The following is a 19,753-nucleotide window of genomic DNA, read 5'->3' on the forward strand; positions in this document are numbered from 1 at the left end:
AGTCCAAATTACCTACCCGCCCGGTAGCCACCGGGAGCTGACAGGTTCGTATTTTAACCTGCTCTCCACCCAAAACCAACCGGGTCCTTTTTAACATATACATGGCGGGTCCAGATACCATCATCGGGACTCGGCTGCAAATTTTACTCTGCAGCCTGAGCAGGAAGTGGCAGTGACATCCCCAGTAGGCCAATCCAGAGGTGAAGAGGATGAGAACCAGAAGAGGCTCAAAAGGAAAGTTATATATACACACATACATATAGTTTTTTTTAAACTTTCCTTGTGAGGACAGGAGGAGCAGGTGTGCTTCTCTGGATCCCACAAAGAAAGCTTGGATCTCTCCTGCCGTGATTCCTTCCCCTCCCCTTCCGCAATTGCGGAACCACTGTGGGACAGCCCGGAAGCTGATCCCACCACTTACCTGCCATCAGCAGATGGCCTCTAGTCCGCTTGATTGGCACCCCATCCATCACCTTAAACCTTCACTCCCTCCACCACCGGCGTACCGTGGCTGCAGTGTGTACCATCTACAAGATGCACTGCAGCAACTCACCAAGGCTTCTTCGGCAGCACTTCTCAAACCCGCGGCCTCTTCCACCTAGAAGGACAAGGGCAGCAGGCACAGGGGACCACCACCAGCTCCAAGTTCCCCTCCAAGTCACACACCATCCTGACGTAGATGTATGTCGCCGATCCTCCATAGTCGCTGGGTCAAAATCCTGGAACTCCCTACCGAACAGCACTGTGGGAGTACCTTCACCACACGGACTGCAGCAGTTCAAGAAGGCGGCTCACCACCACCTTCTCAAGGGCAACTAGGGATGGGCAATAAATGTTTGCCTTGCCAGCGACGCCCACATCCCATAAACAAATAAAAAAAGTCAGCCAATTCCTGCCGACTTTGTGCTTGGAATGGATGGGAAGTCAGCCGGCGGGATTTAAATGAGGACAATGCCGTTAAAATTGGCTGAGTTTCATTCTGCCATGGGCAGGCAGGAAATTAACTTGCGGCATGGTATCTGCTGGAAATCCGCTGTCAGTTAAAATCCAGTCCTAGGTCATTTATAATGCACTATTATTTATATGTGGTTTACATTTAAACTTCCTGGGACTCTGCAACACTGACTTATTTAACAGCCGATTAAATGTATTCGTTTGACAAGAATAATATTATTTGAGGAACAGCAGTTTAGTCACTTGAAAAATAAATATATTTACAGAATAACTAGTTCTAAAGCCATAAAGAAAATCACTGAACTGTGTGCATGCATGTATACAAAGCGGGGGGCACAGAAAGAGAAAAAAAAATTAACTATGCTTCTTCAGTGTTATGCAGATTTTTTTTGTCTCACTTGCCAGTATTTCACTGGAGGTTTTAATAAAACTGAAAGCCATTTATAAAAGTAAGGGCAATAAACAAAATAAAAAATGTCAGCTAAGCAGTCTCATATCAGTACATAATCATTCACATCTGAAGACACTTATCAGGAGAGTCAACAATAAAATAAAATAAATCCCAATGATTTAGGAAAGGAATGGCAGCCACAACAATTTTTGGAATATGTACTGGCCGCGCTAGACGTGCTCCTATCTAGTTATCCAGCAAGTTAAACACTTATTCAAAATAATTCCTCGTGAAGCCGTTTGCTGTTTGAAGCTTTACTTGAACAAATTTGTGAAACTGTAAACAAAGACAAAGTATGTTTTGTACATAAACTGAGTACTATACATTCGATATTACATAAGATATAAACATATTTACAACAGTAGAATAGACTAATTGTATAACTAACTAACATTTGGACTAACTTCTGTAACTATTAAATATGAACCTTTTATAAACATATTATTGTCAAAATACTACTCTGACAACGTTGCTATTATGCTAACAAACAAAGATACTTACAGATATTGCGCCTGGCCTAACATATAAGAGCAGATTACGTTGGATTGAGGATGGAACCCCTCATGGCAGATTCTCCATTACTCAAGTCAGGTTCTTCCTGGGATTCTACTTCCTGAGTCACACAGGAAGAAAGGTAGAGAGGTCAAATGACCTCTCCTCCCACACAAACACTGCTAACACATAACCACCACCAGAGGGTGCTATCTGCATATAAAATGGTCCAGAACACTCCCCATCTGGGGTCGTTAATGACTCCACATAGTCCGAACTCTACTTGTCACTGGAGTCCTCTGGCGACAAAAGAAGAACCACCTCAGAGACAGTCCGTCGGTGTCGATGATAGGATGCAGCTTCCGTAGACTGCTGTGAGAGGGAAGGTTGCGTTCTGCTACGCACAGTTCCAATCTGGGTATGGTGAGGTCTGGCTGGGGCGCCAACTTGCCTCTATCAAAGACGAAGCCGATTTTGCTTTGTCCTTCTTGAGTGGTGACCTTCGGATAAGCCACACTTGCAATGGCCTTAGCGGATGCATCTGCAAAGACACAAAGCTCTTTGAATTGAGCATTTAAGGGAGAGAAAGACGAATAGCAGTGAGGTATTCGGATCTCCTGTAAGTCTTGGAGTGAGTCTCTCCATCTGTCCCACTCTGCTTCCATCTCTTCAGGGAGAGGTGAATCCCACTCTTCGGCACGTGTGGAGAGTTCCCTGAGGAGCAGCCTGCCTTGTATGGTGACAGGGGCTAAGAAGCCGAGAGGGTCGTATAGGCTGTTGACTGTAGAGAGCACTCCTCTACGTGTGAAGGGTTTCTTGGCATCTAAGACTTGGAACGTGAACGTGTCTGTTGCTATGTTCCACGACACCCCTAGGCTACGCTGTAGGGGGAGGTCATCAGTGAAGAGGTCTAGGCCCTTGACGTCCTTAGCACGATCTTCAGGGGGGAATGCCTCCATCACTGCTGGTCTGTTAGAGGCTATCTTGTGCAGCCTGAGGTTGGATAGTGCAAGTAGTTCCTGAGCTCGTCCGAGGGTAATGATGGCCTCTGCTTCGGTCGGGAATAACTTAAGTGCATCGTCGACATAGAACACTCGTTCGATGAACCCTCTCACATCACTGCCAAAGTCGTCGTCTTCCTTGGCAGCCCTCCTTAGTCCGTATATGGCAACAGCAGGGGATGGGCTATTCCCAAAGACATGGACACGCATTCTGTAGCCCACAATGTCTCTATTGGGGTCGTTGTCCCGATACCACAGGAAGCGGAGGAAGTCTCTGTGGTCTTCTCTCACCACGAAGCAATGAAACATGTGCTCGTTATCGGCAGTGATGGCGACGGGCTCTTTCCTGAATTTCATGAGCACTCCCAAGAGGCTGTTGTTAAGATCGGGCCCTGTGAGGAGTACGTCGTTGAGAGAGACTCCCTGATATGGTGCACTGGAGTCAAACACCACGCGGATCTGTTCCGGCTTTTGGGGGTGATAGACTCCGAAGGAAGGGAGGTACCAACACTCTTGGCCTTCCTGGAGTGGAGGAGCTCTCTCTGCATGATCGTTGACAAGCATTTTCTTGACAAATTCTAGGAAGTATGCTTTCATCTCTGGCTTCTTCTCAAGTGTGCGATGGAGTGGGTTAAGACGATTATAGGCATACCCCCTGTTGTTCGGCAGCCGTCGTCTGGGGTTCCGGAAGGGTAATGGTGCAACCCAGCTGTTAGAGCTGTCACGAGAGACCTCATTGTCCATAATCTGGAGGAACCTCATGTCGTCGATCGATGGAGCAAGTTTGTGGTCGTTGGCGGTGTTACAGAAGACTGACTGACCCGGGTTCTCTCCAGTGAGCATCATCTGTGTGCTGTCTGCGGAGATCAGCGCTGGGGTTTTCTGAGGCTGAGCCGTATGACTGAACTTCTCTGTCATTCGGATCTGACTACTGCATGGGGTAAGGTAGCTTGGACGACCATTCTCCAAGATGGAAGTCTTGAGTGTGCTCACCTGAGATGGCTTGCGAGCACCCTTGAGGCACACATCTCCAACAACGACCCAGTCGAGGTCTAGCCTTTGGGCGAAAGAGGTGTCATGTGGACCATTGACCTGTTCCCTTATCTTATGTACCCTCAGGATGTCTCTTCCCAACAACAGAAGTATGCTTGCATCTGGATCAAGAGGTGGGATCTCGTCTGCAATGCGTCTCAGATGACGGTGATGACGAGCTGCATTCGGAGTGGGAATCTCAGAACGGTTGTCGGGGACTTGATTACATTCGATGAGTGTAGGAAGGGGGAGACTAATCTTCCCGTCGGCTGACTCAACAACGTAACCACAGGCCCTCCTGCCGGCTGTCTCTGAAAGTCCAGCACACATCTTCAGCGTGTAAGGCGACGGACTTCCTTTGACCTTGAAGATGTTGAAGAACTCAGATCTTGCTAGAGAACGATTGCTTTGTTCATCTAATATGGCATACATCTTTTCAGATTCCTGGCGACATCCTGCAGGGTACACATTAACGAGGCATATCTTGGAGCATGCTCTTGCGCTCACTCCTTCTCCACACACCTCGGTGCACCTGGATGTAATCTCCGGGCCAGCAGCTCCCTCTCTCTCCCCGCCGTGCTCTGAAGCGGGAGGAGGCATCTCTGACTTCCAAGGAGCTGGGCCTGGGTGTAGTGCTGAAACGTGCCGATCACTTTCACATTCAGTGCATTTTGCCTCCAGCTTGCAGTTCTTGGCGAGATGGCTCGTGGACGAGCAGCACTTGAAACATATAGAGTTCTCTAAGATATTGTTTCCGATCTTCCAGGGACATCTCCCTGAAGCCTCGACACTTCTTTAAAGGATGGGGCTTGTTGTGGATAGGGCATTGTTTGCTCATATCCTCAGGTTTCTTCTGAATCTTTGTGTGCTCAGTTGAGGACACTAGCATTTTGTGGACAGATATTGGTGTCTTTCCATGTCTGTTGAACTTGTCTCTTCTGGCAAGTGCTGGGTGGGAGGAGAAGAAGTTGAAGCTGGGGTCGTTCCTGGCTTTGGCTTCTTTACGGATGAATTTAACAAACGCAGAGAATGGTGGGACGACCACGTCGTGCTTTAGCTTGAACTTTGATCCAAACATTATCCACTTCTCCTGCAGGTTAAATGGAAGCTTCTCAATGATGGGACTTACCCCTCTGGAAGTGTCTAAGTACGATAGACCGGGTGGGTAGCCGTCCTGCTTTGCGGCTTCGAGTTCCGACAGCAGATCTCCAAGGTCGCGGAGCTTCTGGGGTTCCTTACTCGTCAACCTCGGAAAGTTCACCAACCTGTCAAAGAGAGCCCTTTCAATGGCTTCGGGCGAGCCGTAGCTTTCTTCCAGCCTCGCCCAAGCCATCTTCAACCCCTCTGGCAGCTGTCCCACATTGGCCGCTTTTATCCTGCAGGCCTGTCCGGCGGACTCTGGACTGAGCCATTTGATAAGGAGGCTGAGCTCTTCTCCTGCCAACAGGTCTAAGCTCGATATGGCATCGTGGAAGCAAGACTTCCAAGCCCGATAATTCTCCGGCCTGTCATCAAACTTGATTAACCCCGAAGTCACCAGCTGGGTGCGTGCAAGGTATTTGGCAAGGTCGTAGGTGCTGGGACCTGTGCCAGGGTTGCCTTGGCTAGGGGCTCTGTTGGGGGTCTCAAAGAACCGAGAGGGGATTTGCCTCTGACTTTCTCTATTCAGCGTCCTATTCCTCTGCACCGTGTCTTCCGTTCTGCTGGGGAAGACTCTGCGGCTTGAGGCACGCCGTCTGCTTTGACCTTGGTTGGCAACTTGTGGCATGTTATACGAAGTGCTTGCGTCTGTAGAGATGTGAGGGCCTTCATCCCTTTCTCCTGTAAACTGTATGTCGGCATGGTCGCTCACGTAATCTATGGTGCGCTGTCGTGGACTCTGCCACGAAATGGGAATTAAAGGTTTGTAAGCTGTCTCGCGATCAGCTCCCTCCAAAATTGCCTCGAATACTTGTGTCTCGGCTAATGCAGCATCTATCTCTTTTTGTTGCTGCAGAGCGTCTAATGTGGCTTGGAGACGGGCCTGTTCAGCCTGGCGTTCAATTTGGTGACGGGCCTGTTCGGCTTGGAATTCAGCTCGGAATCGGGCCTGTTCGGCTTGGAGTCGGGCCTGTTCAGCTTGGGGTTCAGCTTGGAGACGGGCCTGTCTTACTTTTAAGAACATAAGAAATAGGAGCAGGAGTAGGCCAATTGGCCCCTCGAGCCTGCTCCACCATTCAATAAGATCATGGCTGATCTGATCCTAACCTCAAATCTTCTATCACTGTGCATCCACCCGAACCCATGTGATCTCCCGGGAGAGGCGAAAAACCAGATAAAGACCCAATGGCCAATTTGGGAGAAAAAAATCTGGGAAATTCCTCTCCGACCCATCTAGGCGATCGAAATTCTTCCAGGAGATCACTCTGTCCCTATATTTTCCACAGTACTTACATTCTGTAAAGGCGATCTCCACCCCAGCCAGGAACAGGAATAAAACCATCTCCTGAAATCTAACACAGAATTAGAACACAGTAGGAGCAGAACCAGGCTACACGGCCCCTGGGCCCACTCCACTACCCACAGGGCCATGACCATTCCGAACCTAGACTCATGTCCAATTTCCTGCCCGCTCCCCGTAACCCTTAATTCCCTTTACTTCTAGGAAACTATCTATTTCTGTTTTAAATTTATTTAATGATGTAGCTTCCACAGCTTTCTGGGGCAGCAAATTCCACAAACCTACCACCCTCTGAGTGAAGTAGTTCCTCCTCATCTCAGTTTTGAAAGAGCAGCCCCTTATTTTAAGATTATGCCCCCTAGTTCTAGTTTCACCTATCATTGGGAACATCCTTACCGCATCCACCCGATCACGCCCCTTCACAATCTTATATGTTTCAATAAGATCGCCCCTCATTCTTCTGAACTCCAATGAGTAGAGTCCCAATCTACTCAACCTCTCCTCATATGACCACCCCCTCATCCCCAGGATTAACCGAGTGAACCTTCTTTGTACTGACTCGAGAGCAAGTATGTCTTTTCTTAAGTATGGACACCAAAACTGTATGCAGTATTCCAGGTGCGGTCTCACCAATACCTTGTACAGCTGCAGCAATACCTCCCTGTTTTTATATTCCATCCCCCTAGCAATAAAAGCCAACATTCCATTGGCCTTCTTGATCACTTGCTGCACCTGCATACTAACTTTTTGAGTTTCGTGCACCAGGACCCCCAGATCCCTTTGTACTACAGTACTTTCCAGTTTCTTGCCATTAAGATAATAACTTGCTCTATGATTTTTCCTGCCAAAGTGCATAACCTCACACTTTCCAGTATTGTATTCCATCTGCCAAATCTCTGCCCACTTACTTAGCCTGTCTATGTCCCTTTGCAGGTTTTTTATATCCTCCTCACTCACTACTTTCCGTCCCATCTTTGTATCATCTGCAAACTTTGATATGTTACACTCGGTCCCCTCCTCCAAATCGTTAATATAGATTGTAAAGAGTTGGGGACCCAGCACTGACCCCTGCGGAACGCCACTAGTTACTGGTTGCCAATCTGAGAACGAACCATTTATCCCAACTCTCTGCTTTCTGTTAGAGAGCCAATCCTCCACCCACGCCAGAATATTACCCCCAATCCCGTGATTTTTTATCTTGAGCAATAATCTTTTGTGTGGCACCTTGTCAAATGCCTTTTGGAAGTCTAAATACACTACGTCCACTGGTTCCCCTTTATCCACCCTGTATGTTACTTCCTCAAAAAACTCCAGCAAATTTGTCAAACATGACTTCCCCTTCATGAAACCATGCTGAGTTTGTCCTATTAAATTATGTTTATCCAAATGTCCCGTTACTGTCTCCTTAATAATGGACTCTAACATTTTACCAACCACAGATGTTAGGCTAACAGGTCTATAGTTTCCAGCCTTCTGCCTACTACCCTTTTTAAATAAGGGTGTTACATTAGCAGTTTTCCAATCTGCCGGGACCTTTGCTGAGTCCAGTGAGTTTTGGAAAATTATTACCAATGCATCCAGAATCCCTACCGCTACTTCCCTCAAGACCCTAGGATGCAAGCCATCAGGTCCAGGGGATTTATCCGCCTTGAGTCCCATTATTTTACCAAGTACCACTTCCTTAGTGATTTTAATCGTATTTAGTTCCTCCCCCCCTAGAGCCCCCTGTTTGTCCAGTGTTGGGATATTCTTAGTGTCCTCTACTATAAAGACTGATACAAAATAATTGTTCAGTGTTTTTGCCATCTCCATGTTTCCCACCATTAATTTCCCAGTCTCATCCTCTAAGGGACCAACATTTACTTTAGCCACCCTTTTTCTTTTTATATAACTATAGAAACTTTTACTGTCTGTTTTTATATTTTTTGCTAATTTACTTTCATAATCTACCTTCCCTTTCTTAATCAATCTTTTAGTTATTTTTTGCTGTCTTTTAAAGACTTCCCAATCTTCCATCCTCCCACTAGATTTGGCTACCTTATATGCCCTTGTTTTTAGTCGGATACTATCCTTAATTACTTCACTTAGCCACGGATGGCTTTCTTTTCTTTTACACCCTTTTTTCCTCAGTGGAATATATATTTTTTGGAAGTTGTAAAATAACTCCTTAAATGTACACCACTGATCATGTACCGTCTTACCCTTTAATCTATTTTCCCAGTCCACTCTACTCAATTCCGCTCTCATACCTTCATAGTCTCCTTTATTCAAGCTCACCACGCTTGTTTGAGATCCAACCTTCTCACCCTTTACTTGAATATGGAACTCAACCATGTTATTGTCACTCATTCCAAGGGGATCCTTTACTCGGACATTTTTAATTAATCCTGTCTCATTACACAGGACCAAATCTAAGGTTGCTTGCCCCCTGTTCACTGTTCGCATGCGCAGCTCTGGCTTGAGCTGCCACTAGCTTAGCCCGTGCTCTGGCGATAGTCACGCTTACTCTAGAACCACCTGATGACCGTGAACCAGCTTGCGATCTGATGTAACCGGAGCTTATAGACCGATTGTCACCTTCTACAGTTTCGTCTGCCCGTTTAAGGTCTTCTCCTCGCTGCAAAGCATTTTTGCTATTATCTTCTGACATGTTGATGTGAGGTAGATGTGCTCTACGAGGTTAAGGCTTACACTGGGTTCCTCCTGCTCCGCTCTTCACAGCTAGCTGTATTGCTATCTTTTCACTTTATCTTTTCACTGTACTGGTCGCGCTAGACGTGCTCCTATCTAGTTATCCAGCAAGTTAAACACTTAATCAAAATAATTCCTCGTTAAGCCGTTTGCTGTTTGAAGCTTTACTTGAACAAATTTGTGAAACTGTAAACAAAGACAAAGTATGTTTTGTACATAAACTGAGTACTATACATTCGATATTACATAAGATATAAACATATTTACAACAGTAGAATAGACTAATTGTACAACTAACTAACATTTGGACTAACTTCTGTAACTATTAAATACTAACCTTTTATAAACATATTATTGTCAAAATACTACTCTGACAACGTTGCTATTATGCTAACAAACAAAGATACTCACAGATATTGTGCCTGGCCTAACATATAAGATCAGATTACATTGGATTGAGGATGGAACCCCTCCTGGCAGATTCTCCATTACTCAAGTCAGGTTCTTCCTGGAATTCCACTTCCTGGGATTCTACTTCCTGAGTCACACAGGAAGAAACGTAGAGAGGTCAAATGACCTCTCACACATGAAGAAAGGTAGAAAGGTCAAATGACCTCACACAGGAAGAACGGTAGAAAGGTCAAATGACCTCTCCTCCCACACAAACACTGCTAACACATAACCACCACCAGAGGGTGCTATCTGCATATAAAATGGTCCAGAACAGAATAAATTGAATAAAGTACAAAACTAATGAGATACATCAATTGCAACCAACAACTTGCATTTATGTAATACCTTTAACATAGGAAAAGGACATCCCAAAGCATCTCACAAAGGCGTAAAGCACTACAAGCAAAGTTGCCAGCAAATATCACATTTAAGTTTTGCTCATTTTCCCAAGCTGTCGCAAATTTCAATTATAAAGAACTCAAAGAGCTGCATGTGCTGCAGTAGGTCCCCCAGGCCTCAATTTTCTATATGGCACTGAATTTTTGAAATCACTCAAAAAATAGTCTCCATCACCTTCTTTGAATTAAATTGCATCTCTAAAATATTCAAGATTTTTTTGTATAATTATACTTGTGAGATCCTCTTCACTAATAGACCTATATATAATAAATAAATGAGAGAAATGCAGAAGCAGCATGCTATAGACAGGGCTAAGTGATCCCACAATCAACAGATCAGGTCAAAGCTCTGCAGTCCTGCCACATCCAGTCGTGAATGGAGGTGGACCATTAAACAACTAATGGGAGGAGGAGGCTCCAAGAATATCCCCATCCTCAATGATGGTGGAGCCCAGCACGTGCGTGCAAAAGACAAGGCTGAAGTGTTTGCAACCATCTTCAGCCAGAAATGCCAAGTTGATGATCCATATCGGCCTCCTCCCGAGGTCCCCACCATCACAGAAGCCAGTCTTCAGCCAATTCGATTCACTCCACGTGATATCAAGAAACGGCTGGGCGCACTGGATACAACATCCCGGCTATCGTGCTGAAGACTTTTGTTCCAGAACTAGCTACGCCTCTAGCCAAGCTGTTCCAGTACAGCTACAACACTGGCATTTATCTGACAATGTGGCAAACTGCCCAGGTATGTCCTGTCCACAAAAAGCAGGACAAATCCAATCCGGTCAATTATTGCCCCATCAGTCTACTCTCAATCATCAGCAAAATTATGGAAGGTGTCATCGACAGTGCTATCAAGCGACACTTACTCACCAATAACCTGCTCACTGATGCCCAGTTTGGGTTCCGCCAAGACCACTCGACTCCCGACCTCATTACAGCCTTGGTCCAAACATGGACAAAGGAGCTGAATTCCAGAGGAGAAGTGAGAGAGACTGCCCTTGACATCAAGGCAGCATTTGACCGAGTGTGGCATCAAGGAGCCCTAGTAAAACTGAAGTCAATGAGAATCGGGGGAAAACTCTCCATTGGCTGGAGTCATACCTGGCACAAAGGAAGATGGTTGCGGTGGTTGAAGGTCAATCATCACAGCCTCAAGACATCGCTGCAGGAGTTCCTCAGAGCAGTGTCCTAGGTCCAACCATCTTCAGCTGCTTCATCAATGATCTTCCCTCCAACATAAGGTCAGAAATGGGGATGTTCGCTGATGATTGCAGAGTCTTCAGTGCCATTCACAACTCCTCAGATAATGAAGCAGTCCATGCCCACATGTAACAAGACCTGGATGATGTTCAGGCTTGGGCTGATAAGTGGCAGGTTACATTCATGTCACAGATGTGCCAAGCAATGACTATCTCCAGCGGCGGCGGACCTGGTTGAAGCCGCGGAGGCGGAGCGAGGATAAAAGAGGCGGCGGCGCAGGCAGGCCCCACAGTGGCAGCGGACCTGGTTGGAGCGGCGGAGGGGGGATAAAATGGGCGGCGGCGCAGGTAGGCACCACAGAGGCAGCGGACCAGGTAGGTTTACCAATCTCAGAGCGGGAGAGAGAAGTAAAAATTAATCGAAGTGTGATGTCACCAGAAAGCAGGTAAGTGATTGGTTGGTGAGTATTTCTCTCTTTTTCCAAACTTAAACTCCGTGGTTTATAGTTTCTAAGCTCTCTGTGGTGTAGCGGGGACTGTTGGTAAACCAGCGCCCTTAAGTATATCATTTAATTATAGTGTAATTGGTGGTATTGATTTGATTTGATTTAATTTGAATTAATTAAAGGGTAAGTCATGGCAGGAGAGCTCGGCCCCATGGTATGCTCCTCCTGCACCATGTGGGAAATCAGGGACACTTCCTGTGTCCCTGACAACCATGTGTGCAGGAAGTGTGTCCAGCTGCAGCTACTGGCAGACTGCATTGCGGGGCTAGAGCTGCGATTGGATACATACTGGAGCATTCACGATGCTGAGGACGTCGTGGATATCACGTTTAATCAGTTGGTCACACCACAGGTAAAGCTTGCACAGGCAGAAAGGGAATGGGTGACCACCAGGCAGCGTAGTAGGCACAGGCAGGTAGTGCAGGAGTCCCCTGTGGTCATCCCCCTCTCAAACAGATAAACCACTTTGGATACTGTTGAGGGGGATGGCTTATCGGGGGAAGGCAGCAGCAGCCAACTTCCTGGCACTAGGGGTGGTTCTGCTGCACAGGACGGGAGGAAAAAGAGGGGTAGAGCTACAGTAATAGGGGATTCTATTGTAAGGGGAATAGACAGGCGTTTCTGCAGCCGCAAATGAGACTCCAGGATGGTGTGTTGCCTCCCTGGTGCAAGGGTCAAGGATGTCTCAGAGCGGCTGCAGAACATTTTGGAAGGGGAGGGTGAACAGCCAGTTGTCGTGGTGCATATATGTACCAATGATATAGGTAAAAAAGGATGAGGTCATAAAAGCTGAATATAGGGAGTTAGGAGGTAAATTAAAAAACAGGACCTCAAAGGTAGTAATCTCAGGATTGCTTCCAGTGCCACGTACTAGTCAGAGTAGAAATAGAAGGATATTTCAGATGAATACGTGGCTAGAGGAATGGTGGAAGGGGGAGGGATTCAAATTCCTGGGACATTGGAAACAGTTCTGGGGGAGGTGGGACATAGAAACATAGAAGATAGGAGCAGGAGTAGGCCATTCGGCCCCTCGAGCCTGCTCCGCCATTCAATGCGATCATGGCTGATCATCCAAATTCAGTACCCGGTCCCTGCTTTCTCCCCATACCCCTTGATCCCTTTAGCCTTAAGAAATATATCCAACTCCATCTTGAATATATTTAATGAATTGCTCTCTACTGCCTTCTGAGGCAGAGAATTCCACAGGTTCACCACTCTCTGGGTGAAGAAATTCCTCCTCATTTCTGTCCTAAATGGCTTACCCCTTATCCTTAGACTGTGACCCCTGGTTCTGGACTCCCCGACCATCGGGAACATCCTTCCTGCATCTAGTCTGTCCAGTCCTGCCAGAATTTTATAAGTTTCAATGAGATCCCCTCTCATTCTTCTAAACTCCAGCGAGTATAAGCCCAATCGACCCAATCTCTCCTCATACGTCATTCCTGCCATCCCAGGTATCAGCCTGGTGAATCTTCGCTGAGCTTCCATGGCAAGAACATCCTTCCTCAGATAAGGCGACCAAAACTGCACACAATACTCAAGATGTGGTCTCACCGAGGCCCTGTACAACTGCAGCAAGACATCCTTGTTCCTGTACTCAAACCCTCTCGCTACAAAGGCCAACATACCATTTGCCTTCTTAACCACCTGCTGCACCTGCATACTTACCTTCAGTGACTGGTGCACAAGGACACCCAGGTCTCGTTGCATTTCCCCTTCTCCCAATCTATTGCCATTCAGATAATAATCTGCCACCAAAGTGGATAACCTCACATTTATCCACGGTTAAACCGGATGGTTTGCACCTGGGCAGGGCCGGGACTGATGTCCTAGGGGGAGTGTTTGCTAGTGCTCTGGGGGAGGGTTTAAACTAAAATGGCAGGGGGTTGGGAACCTGAGCAGGGAGACAGAGGAAAGGGAAACAAGGATAAAAGCTGTTGTATCCGTGTGTTAATGAAGACACGGAATGCAGGAGTTGGTTTACAGGTGTTTACTGGACAAAGTCTGGAGGTGAACTAACAGATACAAGACACTATACAGGCTTATATAGCCCGAGTGGCCACTACTGGCATTACAGTACACAGGGGCTCTTAAAGGCACATACACCACAAAAGCAAAAGACAGGAAGGAGAAAAACAAAAGTGGCAGTCAGAGAAATCAAGGGTTTAAAATCAAACTTGGCTACAGTAAATAATAATTCTAAAAGGTCTAAGAGCATTAAAAAATCAAGCCTGAAGGCTTTCTGTCTTAATGCGAGGAGCATTCGTAATAAGGTGGATGAATTAGCTGCACAAATAGAGGTAAACGATTATGATATGATTGGGATTACGGAAACATGGCTCCAGGGTGGCCAAGGCTGGGAACTCAACATCCAGGGGTATTCAATATTCAGGAAAGAGGAAAAGGAGGTGGGGTAGGATTGCTGGTTAAAGAGGGGATTAACACAATTGTAAGGAAGGATATTAGCTCTGATGATGTGGAATCTGTATGGGTAGAACTGAGAAATACCATGGGGCAGAAAACGTTAGGAGGGAGTGGTATACAGACCTCCAAACAGTAATGCGGAGGTTGGGGATGGCATTAAAAAGGAAATTAGAGAAGCGTGCAATAAGGGCACAGCAGTTATCATGGGTGACGTTAATCTACATATAGATTGGGTTAACCAAATTAGTAATAATACTGTGGAGGAGGAATTCCTGGAGTGTATACAGGATGGTTTCCTGGACCAATATGTCGAGGAACCAACTAGAGATCAGGCCATCTTAGACTGGGTATTACGTAATGAGAAAGGATTAATTAGCAATCTTGTTGTGCGAGGCCCCTTGGGTCGGAGCCATCATAATATGATAGAATTCTTTTAAGATGGAGAGTGAAGTAGTTGACTCAGAGACTAGGGTCCTGAATTTAAATAAAGGAAACTACGATGGTATGAGGCGCGAGTTGGGTAGGATTGATTGGGGAATGTCATTCAAAGGGTTGACGGTGGATAGGCAATGGCAAACATTCAAAGATCGCATGGATGAACTACAGAATTTGTTCATCCCAGTTTGGCATAAAAATAAAACAAAAAAGGTGACTCAACCGTGGCTAACAAGGGAAATTAGGGATAGCATAAGATCCAAGGAGAGGACATATAAATTGGCCAGAAAAAGCAGTAAACCTGAGGATTGGGAGCAGTTTAGGATTCAACAAAGGAGGACAAAGGGATTAATTAAGAGGGGGAAAATAGAATATGAGAGTAAGCTTGCAGGGAACATAAAAATTGACTGTAAAAGCTTTTATGGATATGTGAAGAGAAAAAGATTGGTGAAGTCAAGTGTAGGTCCCTTGCAGTCAGAATTAGGGAAATTTATAATGGGGAACAAAGAAATGGTGGACCAATTAAATACATATTTTGGTTCTGTCTTCACAAAGGAGGACACAAATAACCTCCCAGAGATGTCGGGGAACATAGGGTCTGATGAAAGGGAGGAACTGAAAGAAATCAGTATTTGTAGGGAAATGGTGTTAGGGAAGTTGATGGGGTTGAAGGCCGATAAATCCCCAGGGCCTGATAATCTACATCCTAGGGTACTTAAGGAAGTGGCCCTAGAAATAGTAGATGCATTGCTGATCATCTTCCAACATTCAATGGAATCTGGAACAGTACCCATGGATTGGAGGGTAGCTAATGTTACCCCACTATTCAAAAAAGGTGGTAGAGAGAAAACAGGGAATTACAGACCGGTAAGCCTGATATCGGTAGTGGGGAAAATGCTAGAGTCCATTATAAAAGATGCAATAGCAGAGCACTTGGAAAACAATGACAGGATCGGACAAAGTCAACATGGATTTACAAAAGGTAAATCGTGCTTGACTAATCTACTGGAATTTTGCGAGGATGTAACTAGTAAAATAGATAAGGGAGAACCAGTGGATGTGGTGTATTTGGACTTCCAGAAGGCTTTCGATAAGGTCCCGCATAAGAGATTAGCGTGTAAAGTTAAGGCACATGGGATTGGGGGCAAGGTATTGACTTGGATATAGAACTGGTTGGCAGATAGAAAGCAAAGAGTTGGAATAAATGGGTCTTTTTCCAAGTGGCAGGCAGTGACTAGTGGGGTACCGCAGGGATCGGTCCTAGGACCCCAGCTATTCACAATATATATTAATGATCTAGAGAAGGGAACTAGATGTAATATCTCCAAATTTGCAGACGACACAAAGCTGGGTGGGCGTGTGTGCTGTGAGGAGGATGCCGAGAAACTACAGGATGATTTGGACATGTTGGGTGATTGGGCAGAAGCATGGCAGATGCAATATAACGTGGATAAATGTGAGGTTATCCACTTTGGTGTCAAAAACAGGAAGGCAGATTATTATCTGAATGGCAATAGATTGGGAGAAGGGGAAGTGCAACGAGACCTGGGTGTCCTTGTGCACCAGTCGCTGAAGGTAAGCATGCAGGTGCAGCAGGCGGTTAAGAAGGCAAATGGTATATTGGCCTTCATAGCGAGAGGGTTTGAGTACAGGAACAAGGATGTCTTGCTGCAGTTGTACAGGGCCTTGGTGAGACCACATCTTGAGTATTGTGTGCAGTTTTGGTCGCCTTATCTGAGGAAGGATAATCTTGGCATGGAAGGAGTTCAGTGAAGATTCACCAGGCTGATACCTGGGATGGCAGGAATGACGTATGAGGAGAGATTGGGACGATTGGGCTTGTACTTGCTGGAGTTTAGAAGAATGAGAGGGGATCTCATCAAAACTTATAAAATTCTGGAAGGACTGGACAGACTAGATGCAGGGAGGATGTTCCCGATGGTCGGGGTGTCCAGCACCAGGGGTCACAGTCTAAGGATAAGGGGTAGGCCTGTTAGGACAGAAATGAGGAGGAATTTCTTCACCCAGAGTGGTGAACCTGTGGAATTCTCTACCACAGAAGGCAGTAGAGGCCAATACATTAAATATATTCAAGAAGGAGTTGATATTTCTTAAGGCTAAAGGGATCAAGGGGTTTGGGGAGAAAGCAGGGGCCGGGTACTGAACTTGGATGATCAGCCATGATCGCATTGAATGGCGGAGCAGGCTCGAGGGGCCGAATGGCCTACTCCTGCTCCTATCTTCTCTGTTTCTATGTAAAGCGAGAGTCTAACAACCACCCCTTGACATTCAACAGCATTACCATCGCCGAATCCCCCACCATCAACATCCTGGGGGTCACCATTGACCAGAAACTTAACTGGACCAGCCACATAAATACCGTGGCGACAAGAGCAGGTAAGAGGCTAGGTATTCTGCGGCGAGTGTCTCACCTCCTGACTCCCCAAAGCCTTTCCACCATCTACAAGGCACAAGTCAGGAGTGTGATGGAATATCTCCACTTGCCTGGATGAGTGCAGCTCCAACAACACTCAAGAAGCTTGACACCATCCAGGACAAAGCAGCCTGCTTAATTGGCACCCCATCCACCACCTTAAACATTCACTCCTTCCACCACCGGCGTACCGCGGTTGCAGTGTGCACCATCTACAAGATGCACTGCAGCAACTTGCCAAGGCTTCTTCAGCAGCACCTCCCAAACCCACGACCTCTTTAACCTAGAAGGACAAGGGCAGCAGGCGCACGGGAACACCACCACCTCCAAGTTCCCCACCAAGTCACACACCATCCTGACTTTGAAGTATATCGCCGATCCTTCATCGTCGCTGGTCAAAATCCCGGAACTCCCTCCCTAGCAGCACTGTGGGAGTACCATCACCACACAGACTGCAGCAGTTCAAGAAGGCGGCTCACCACTGTTAGATCCGTGGTTCAGTGGATAAATAATTACACGGATGCTGTACATAAACAAACAACAGGTCTTTACTGGAGGAGGGTCATCTCTAGACTGGGGTACAGAGGCATGTGCACAGCTTATATACCGGTGTGGTTACTGCCGGTACTACAGTATACAGGAGCTGTAAAAAGTAGTTCTGACTTAAAGCACATACACTACAACCACCACCTTCTCAAGGGCAATTAGGGATGGGCAATAAATGCTGGCCTTGCCAGCGACGCCCACATCCCATAAACGAATTTAAAAAAAAGTAATGATTTCGTCCACTGTTAAAAACAGTCTGTGAATATGTGGATCAGGAGTCAGACTGATGGAACACATATCTGTGGAGTTTAAATGGTTCACTTGGCCCACTCTCATACTGAAAATGGCTCAAATGTTATTGGCCCTAGAATTGCAATGAACATGTTCAATATTGGTGTTTTGCGTAAATAATGTTTCCTTTCATGACCGAGTACACAGCACTCAGTAAAATTTTGCGGGCCTTTTTTCATCTTCAGCTGTAACTCAGTTCTAATTTGATTTGCATTGCGTTAAGACCTGCCTGAATCTCAAGTAAAAATAGCACTCAATTTTCTGGTCGAAAACAATTTGCATAATTATTCACAATTTCAGATGAGTCGTGGGATGACACCACTAGGAGAGGAAATTTCTTTACAGGTCAAATTTAATGGGAACAATTCAAAGGGGAGTGTGGGACTGTGGTAAAAATAAAAATTCAGAAAGCTTCTGAAAAGCCTTAAAAGCCATCTCAAGCTAAAGGACCTATACTGGCAAACCCAGAGCTAAGGCTAAAGGCTCACGTAAGCAGAGGTACAATCAGTAAGAAAAACAGAAAAATTACAAGTACCACCTTTAAAAAGGCCGACAACACTAAATTTGTCGACATTAGAGATGCCGTCCTGCCTCTGGGTCCACTGGAGGCCTCTTTTCCAGAGCATCCAGCACTTCAATGGACTACAAAATGAGATGCCACCTTTCCCACCCCCTTTTAAATATGCAAAAGCTTCCACCTCTTTCAAACAAGAACTCTGTGCACCAGCAAAATCATCCCCACAGCCCCAAAAATGGCAGAGTGGACAGGACGAAATCCTGCACCATTCCCAACTATCCCTTTAATTTTTTAAAAATTATTTTCCTTCCACTCTTAGTGCCTTCATCTTCTTAGACAGTCCCTCGGAACCTAGGATGACTTGCTTCCACATTAAAAATGAGTTCTCAGGTGACTGATGAGTCCAATGCGGACCTACAGTCTCTGTCACAGGTGGGGCAGACGGTGGTTGAAGGGGCGGGTGGGTGGGGTGCTTGGGTTCACGTGTGCTTGGCTTCCGCTTCATACTGCACGGAGGGCAGCCAGGTAACCTACTGCAAACATACCATCAATGCTGCTCTGCAAACCAACCACTAGGAGGTATGGATATGCAGTGCTTCTCTAAGTGGTGTTTTGCACAATTTTCAGTTGCTGTGCTGTTAAGTCAGCAGCTATCCAGAATGACAAAATATTTTATCAAAATCTTTGTCCAAGTATGGGATAAAGACATTGACCTTGAAAGCATTTCTTGCCAAACTCAAATCAGTTCAATATTCTTCCTTCCTGTGGACATCAAGATCAGTAAGGCACAGTTTGTGAAGGTGCCTCTGACTTCTGCTCTTTGCTCTTAAATTCATGCTAATCACAGAATCCAGCTAGTGAATCGCAGAGGTCATCAGCACCTCTGTGCATTGCAGAGATTGATTCCAACAGGGCAAATTTTTTCAAAGATATAGATAGATTTTAGGAAGGAAATCTTTTCACAGGGTTCCTTAGGTCATTCCTGCACATCGGAAAAATGGGACACTGCAGCCTCAAGAGCTATCGGCTAGATTCATCTTTTCTCCAGCTGCAATGCAGCAAGAATCTGAACACAGGTAGCACATACATAATAACTCAATGTCCTTTGCAATTTCTCATTAATCACGCAAAGAGCTTAGGCTTCTGGGATTCACACTTTATTGAAGGCTGGTCTCACTGATGTGGAGCTCAAACCAGGTCACTATTGCATCAAAAGGAATGCACAAGGTAGGACACATCCTTTAGTAAAAGATAAAACTAGACCCTAAAAAAATCTTTCTCGGCTAATCGTAAATATACTTCGAAACTGTCTTGCAATGTAAAGCAACAGATAAAGATAAAAGTCAAAAACATACAAAATTATGCTCCACTAAGCAGCATGATAAAGCATTAATTAAAATGTCACTGATTAAACAAAGATTTATCACCCTGCTCTAATCCATTATTTAATGTTTAATGCTCTGTTGAACTACATATAGAACTGAAA

General features: G+C 45.8%; 1 protein-coding gene across 14 annotated transcripts in view; it reads right to left on the bottom strand.

Moving 5' to 3' along the window:
- Window positions 1–19,753, bottom strand: part of atp2b2 (ATPase plasma membrane Ca2+ transporting 2) — a 784,580-nt gene that overhangs the window by 277,846 nt on the left and 486,981 nt on the right. The gene's annotated exons all lie outside the window — the stretch shown is intronic.

Source organism: Somniosus microcephalus, chromosome 11 (assembly GCF_052327205.1).
Source record: "Somniosus microcephalus isolate GS21.2 chromosome 11, FLI_Smic_1.0, whole genome shotgun sequence".
NCBI lineage: Eukaryota > Metazoa > Chordata > Chondrichthyes > Squaliformes > Somniosidae > Somniosus > Somniosus microcephalus.